The sequence below is a fragment of the Palaemon carinicauda genome, unplaced genomic scaffold (genome assembly GCF_036898095.1).
Source record: "Palaemon carinicauda isolate YSFRI2023 unplaced genomic scaffold, ASM3689809v2 scaffold144, whole genome shotgun sequence".
Lineage (NCBI taxonomy): Eukaryota > Metazoa > Arthropoda > Malacostraca > Decapoda > Palaemonidae > Palaemon > Palaemon carinicauda.
Window position 1 is genome coordinate 167,198 of NW_027168970.1, and position 7,803 is coordinate 175,000.

A 7,803-nucleotide genomic window follows, 5' to 3' on the forward strand; every position below is an offset into this window, starting at 1 on the left:
CCCTCATTATTTGTAGATTTTGAGAAATGTAAAAACAGACGGAAGAAACGCAAACAATGGTGAAAGGAATGGCTGCAAAGAAGAAATAAATTTACCCATATCAATCTTCTTAATGACTTGAAACATGAACCATCTGATTATAACAATTGTCTGCGCATGAATGAATCAGTGTATAACGAGTTGCTCTCACTTATATCTCCCTTGATTAAAGGAACTCAACTGCAAAATAAATCAAAATTACAAAGCTGTAACCAAAAAAGTTTAAACTGTACACATCAAAGGATTTTTAATAACTGAGAGACCACTTCAGGTACACCTGATGAAACTGCCAAACACGCATCAAGTTTACTCGCCTGTCAGGCAGAACTGGTCGAATTTTCATCAGTTGTCAGGTCGCCTGAGAGGCTAGTTTTTCCAGCCATACACTATCAGGTATACCTGTCAGGTGTACATGATAGTGTATGGCCGGTGTGACGGTCTGAACGATCTCCCGGTCTCAGAATTCTCCTTGACATTGTATAATGGTTCTTTTCCGCCATTAGCTCGCTTCGCTCGCATGAAAATGAAACATCAAGCTCGTATGTACTGGCAAGTGTTAATGTTGAGCTGCACACGCTAACATTACAGGAAAATAAAACATCTTATGCACTGGCAAACGGTAATGTTCGCGCATGCGCAGATTATCAAGGAGAATTCTGAGACCGGGGGATCGTTCAGACCGTCACACCGGCCTAAGGAAAGAACTGCGAAACCATATTAATATGCTGTTTGAAGGTTCTCTACAATTTGACGTAGGAACTTCATTTTTGTGTTGAATCGGTTCACCCATGTGTTGTGCTGGGTTTCATACTTGACCAGGAAATTCTAAGCTGCTTGACATAAGGTTTAGAGTTGTTCAGACGTTCGTGTTTACTACCCGGTGTACGTGTTCCGTACTAATTTTGCCATATTAACATTTCATTTGTATTCATTTTGTACCTTGGTTTTCTTCCCTTTGTGTCGTTTACCTTCCCCAATTTTCTAACTAATGTTCCCCGTATGCTTAGCACGTTCACTTGTCCAAAAAAGCGAATTGCTGCACTGTAATTTTAAGTTTTCATTGGTAACGTCTCTGCCTGGTGTTTACCAGTCGGCGGTTCGAGTCCCGCTCAGACTCGTTAGTGCCATTAGTGTCTGGAACCTTACCATCCTTGTGAGCTAAGCTTGGGGGGTTTGGGGGAGCCTATAGGTCTATCTGCCGAGTCATCAGCAGCCACTGCCTGGCCCTCCCTGATCCTAGCTTGGGTGGAGAGGAGGCTTGGGCGCTGATCATATAATATATGGTCAGTCTCTAGGGCCTTGTCCTGATTGCTAGGGAAATATCACTGTCCCTTGCTTCTGCCATTCATGAGCGACCTTTAAAACCTTTAAAGCCTTTAAAGTCCGTTTCATTCCACGTGTTTATTCTGAGATGGCGGGTCTTGTTTACAACCCAAACTAGAGGGTGATGTTTACCGTATGTAACTCAATGCGTGTTGTTTTATTAATTAACTATGTAGTTTTATTTGTAAATTCATGTTTAACACTTAAAAGCACGACATTGATTTAATCTTTATCTCCTGCATGGGGTAACTTGGTTCATCTTAAGGAGATTTTTGCTTATCTGTGTGAGAATATTCTGTGTTTGTCCCCTGTCGGAGGGTTGGTGTCCCCTGCGCGGGGAAAATTGGTGTCCTTTGCGTAAGGAAACCTTGTCTAGCCTCAACGAGAGGCAACATTTGTCTTTGCCTTCTGTCGGAGGGTTGGTGTCCCCTGCGCGGGGGAAAATTGGTGTCCTTTGCGTAAGGAAACCTTGTCTAGCCTCAACGAGAGGCAACATTTGTCTTTGCCTTCTGTCGGAGGGTTGGTGTCCCCTGCGCGGGGGAAAATTGGTGTCCTTTGCGTAAGGAAACCTTGTCTAGCCTCAACGAGAGGCAACATTTGTCTTTGCCTTCTGTCGGAGGGTTGGTGTCCCCTGCGCGGGGGAAAATTGGTGTCCTTTGCGTAAGGAAACCTTGTCTAGCCTCAACGAGAGGCAACATTTGTCTTTGCCTTCTGTCGGAGGGTTGGTGTCCCCTGCGCGGGGGAAAATTGGTGTCCTTTGCGTAAGGAAACCTTGTCTAGCCTCAACGAGAGGCAACATTTGTCTTTGCCTTCTGTCGGAGGGTTGGTGTCCCCTGCGCGGGGGAAAATTGGTGTCCTTTGCGTAAGGAAACCTTGTCTAGCCTCAACGAGAGGCAACATTTGTCTTTGCCTTCTGTCGGAGGGTTGGTGTCCCCTGCGCGGGGGAAAATTGGTGTCCTTTGCGTAAGGAAACCTTGTCTAGCCTCAACGAGAGGCAACATTTGTCTTTGCCTTCTGTCGGAGGGTTGGTGTCCCCTGCGCGGGGGAAAATTGGTGTCCTTTGCGTAAGGAAACCTTGTCTAGCCTCAACGAGAGGCAACATTTGTCTTTGCCTTCTGTCGGAGGGTTGGTGTCCCCTGCGCGGGGGAAAATTGGTGTCCTTTGCGTAAGGAAACCTTGTCTAGCCTCAACGAGAGGCAACATTTGTCTTTGCCTTCTGTCGGAGGGTTGGTGTCCCCTGCGCGGGGGAAAATTGGTGTCCTTTGCGTAAGGAAACCTTGTCTAGCCTCAACGAGAGGCAACATTTGTCTTTGCCTTCTGTCGGAGGGTTGGTGTCCCCTGCGCGGGGGAAAATTGGTGTCCTTTGCGTAAGGAAACCTTGTCTAGCCTCAACGAGAGGCAACATTTGTCCTCCGTGTGAGGAGATATTTTGTGTTACCTCCTCGTGAGGGAAAATATCGATTTTTGTCCGTTTGTAAGTGTAAATTAATTTGTTCTTTTTATAATTTTTTTTTTTTTTTTTTTTTTTTTTTTTTTTTTTTTACGAGGACATTTTGTTTTACTTCAACGAGAGGCAACATTTGCACTCCGTGTGAGGAGATATTTTGTGTTACCTCCTCATGAGGGAATATCGATTTTTGTCCGTTTGTTAGTGTAAATTAATTTGTTCTTTTCATAAGATTTTTTTTTTTTTTTTTTTTTTTTTAAGCGAGCACATTTTGTTTTACTTCAATATGAGGGAATTTTCAATGTGCTAACCTCTAGGAGTGAGCGCATTTCACATTTTTTTATAATCATGCAGTGGTCACCCCCACGCCCGCAACTGTGAAACTCTCACAACAACAGTGTCAGTCTCAACCTGTTACTTTAACTTATAAGTTACATTTTTCGTCTCATAAGCCCATGTGCTTTTCAGCATGGTAAGTGATCATATGGGATGGGATGATATTTCCCTACCCCCTTTTCTTATCACATCAAGTGCTCGCTTCGCTCGCTTCAGTCCCTCCCCAAGCCCTTTTCCGTGTGTTACTGTTTACGTGTAATATTATGGAACTCTCTATACAAATATGTAATGGTTGTAGTTATTCGTACCATGGAAATTAATACTGTACACCCAGTGTAGTTAACATCTTCCTAAAACCGCATAATGTCATAACCACAAAAATCACAGTGCCCGAAGTGTCGTTCTTAGTCCCCTCTACCCAGCGTTGCCAGATGGGTTAGTAAAAAAAAATCCCCAAAACTCGTGATAAAAAATTCCCAAAACAACCAAAAAATCCCCGTAAGTATATAAATATATATTTTCTTCAGATCACGTAGGCTTTACAAATATATAAATTACTCACTATACTTTAAACACGTGCAAGTAACATTTCGCAACAATATAAAGGTTTACTCATATTTGTTTTTTCTTCATAAATATTTGTACATAATATCCCCATCAGACACCCTCAATCCCCAAATCTAGGGATATATCCCTATATCTGGAAACACTGCCTCTACCCTACATCACCTCCAATACAGCAACAGTTGCCAAAAGACTCACAACCTTCGACATCCCGATCATAAAGAAAGTCCTTTTTTTTTTTAAATTGAATATCAGGGTTTGTGATTATTAGGTTTAAACCGCAAGGCGAAGCTAGAACCATTATGTGGATAGCAGTTAATTCTAATATCTAGGCCTTCTCCATCATGAGGCTCAATACTACACACTATTCTAAAAGTTTTATTCCAGCTGTGACCAAGTTGTGGAATGATCTTCCTAATCGGGTAGTTGAATCAGTAAAACTTCAAAAGTTCAAAGTTACAGCAAATGTTTTTATGTTGAACAGGCTGGCATAAGTCTTTTTATAGATTATATATGATTTATCTATTTTGATATTACTGTTTTTGAAATGATTTATTGTTAATTTTTTCTCATCATTTATTTATTTATTTCCTTTCCTCACTGGGCTATTTTTCCCTATTGAAGCCCTTATGCTTATAGCATCTTGCTTTTCCAACTAGGGTTGTAGCTTGGCTAGTAATAATAATGATTATAGCGCGCTCACTGGGCGATTTTTCCCTGTTGGAGCCCTTGGGCATATAGCATCTTGCTTTGAACTAGGGTTGTAGCTTGGCTAGTAATAATAATAAGCGCTCAGCTTAGCATTACCGTTTGCTAGTATATACGGAGCTTGAAGTGTTTATTTTTTCGCGAAGGAAACGATCCCACAGCGAACCAAGAACCATTAAATTTAGTGAGTATGCAGAGCGAAAGGAAGTAGGCATTATTATAGTTTCGGACCAAACAACATTCCGAACGGAAAATATATGTTTTCCTGTAGTAAATAATGCACTTTCTCTGAATTTGACCTTCATTTTTGTGGTGAGTGTGTAGTAAGTAGTTGAAACCTGTTATTCGGTTTATTTGGCGTTGAAACTAAGGGCAAATTCAGAGAAAGTGCGTTATTTATTACAGGGGAATATATATTTAATCGGAATGTTGTCCAATGCTTGCAAGTCACTACATATGTTGGTAGTAGGTTGGCCAGGGAAACCAACCACCCGTTGAGATAGTACCGTTAGAGAGTTATGGGGTTCTTTGAATGGCCAGTCAGTACTACATTGAATCCTTCTTTCTAGTTACGGTTGATTTTCCTTTTGCCTTCACATACACTGAATAGTCTGGCCTACTCTTTACAAATTCTCCTCTGTCCTCATACACCTGACAACACTGAGATTACCTAACAATTCTTCTTCACCCAAGGGGTTAACTACTGCACTGTAATCGTTCAGTGGCCACTTTCCTCTTGATAAGGGTAGAAGAGACTCTTTAGCTATAGTAAGCAGCTCTTCTTGGAGAAGGACACTCCAAAATCAAACCATTGTTCTCTAGTCTTGGGTAGTGCCATAGCCTCTGTACCATGGCCTTCCACTATCGTGGGTTAGAGTTCTCTTGCTTGAGGGTACACTCGAGCACTTCCTCTTGTTTTGCTAAAGTTTTTATAGTTTATTTAGGAAATATTTATTTTAGTGTTGTTACTGTAATTAAAATATTCTATTTTTCTTGTTTCCTTTCCTCACTGGGCTATTTTCCCCGTTGGAGCCCTTGGACTTATAGCGTCTTGCTTTTCCAACGAGGGCTGTAGCTTGTCTAATAATAATAATAATAATAATAATAATAATAATAATAATAATACCTGTGCTGTTTGCTGAATAAAGTTACCAGTAGCTATTCTGGAGTTTATCATTGACTCATACAGTAAGCTGTGTATTGCTCTCAAGAATAGTGAATGACAAATATCATTGTATATGATGCATGTGCCTATGCACTAAGGTTAAATGACTAACACAACCAACTGTTGTGGAGATAACTGAAAAAAAGGAAAATAAGAATGATCAAGTGTCACATGGAAATACATTGCAAGGGAATATATAATAAAAAGCAAGAGTATAGGAAATTAAAATTGGGTAAATATTAAAAAAAAAATGAGTGAATGATAATGCTCACACGAATTCTTAAAAAGTACATTAAAAATATATTTCTAAATATATTTCCGTGTATTTACTTTGGTTTGAAATACACTTTCTTATTGTTGAAGATTGTAAAGTAAAAAAATCCGAATAAACAAAAAGAAACTCTTATGAAATCAAAATGAGAATTAAGATTTTATATGATAGGGACTCACGATAAATAACATTTATATTACATTTGCACCATGAAAATAAACGATTTATTATTGATTATTTCGGGGCTTTTTTCATACTACATTAAGATAATTTATGTCATTCAGTTTTGAAGTCTTATTCGCAGTTGTTCTTTGTTGAACAATGTAATGAATAAAGTTCATTGCCCCACGTAAGGCAATTTAATTACTTGAATCTTACGCAAACTTGTGTTTTCATTTCCAGTTTGATTAATTTCTCCACTTAGTTTTATTCTTTTTTATTTTCTGTTTGATTTTAAAATCTCAGGAATCTTTCATTTCAAGTTTGATTCATTTCTCTACTTGGTTTTATTCTTGTTATTTTTCTGTTTGATTTTAAAATCTCGGGAACCTTTCATTTCCAGTTTGATTCATTTCTCTTCTTAGTTTTATTCTTGTTAGTTTTCTGTTTGATTTTAAAATCTCAGAAATCTTTCATTTCAAGTTTGATTCATTTCTCTACTTGGTTTTATTCTTGTTTGTTTTCTGTTTGATTTTAAAATCTGAGAAATCTTTCATTTCCAGTTTGATTCATTTCTCTAAGTTTTATTCTTGTCAGTTTTCTGTTTGATTTTAAAATCTTAGAAATATATATTTCTATGAATTTCCCTCAATATTATTTACTTTTTTATCTCTCGTTACTTCTACTCACGAATTGTACCGAAACAAATTATATATTCTATCATAACTACATTCGTTTTTATCTTTTAGAGTTCTCTTGCTTGAGGGGTACACTCGGGCACACTTCCATCTTATTTTTCTTCCTCTTGTTGTTTTGTTAAAGTTTTTATAGTTTATATAGGAGATAATTATTTTGATCTTGTTACTCTTCTTAAAATATTTTATTTTTCTTTGTTTCCTTTCCTCACCGAGCTATTTTCTCTGTTGGAGCCCCTGGGCTTATAGCATTCTGCTTTTCTAACTAGGGTTGTTGCTTAGCAAGTAATAATAATAATAATAATAATAAGGTATATTTTACCAATTGACTGATTATTCAAGAATAGAGTCCATTTCAAATATTATTGTTATTATCATTATTAATTGCTAAACTACAACCCTAGTTGGAAAAGCAGGATGCTATAAGCCCAGGGGGTCCAACAGGTAAAAAATCCCAGTGAGGAAAGGAAATAAGGAAAAAGAAAATATTTTAAGAACAGTAACATTAAAATAAATATTTCCCATATGAATATCGGGATACCAACACCATTACCGAAATTAGACAAAACACGTAAAGGCTTAAGCTAGGATGTACATTATGTTCTTCACATAGGTAATCTGATCACTTTCACCAAAACCGATATACATACCCACATATTTATAGCATGTTACTCCTTCTAGTTTTAGGCCGGGAGCACACTAGCGACTCTGTGGCGCCACAAAGCCACAGCATCGTGTGGCGGGGATGTGGTCTCCCATAGGTTTCCATTGTTTTCAAAGCCACGCCACGCCTGTGGCGGGGATGAGTGACAGAGAGCCACAGTCGCTTGCCACAGTCGCTAGTTTGCGCGGCAAAACTTGAAAACAATGGAAACCTATGGGAGACCACATCCCCGCCACACGATGCTGTGGCTTTGTGGCGCCACAGAGTCGTCACAAAGTCACGCCACGCCTGTGGCGGGGATGAGCGACAGAGAGCCACAGTCGCTTGCCACAGTCGCTAGTTTGCGCGGCAAAACTTGAAAACAATGGAAACCTATGGAAGACCACATCCCCGCCACACGATGCTGTGGCTTTGTGGCGCCACAGAGTCGTC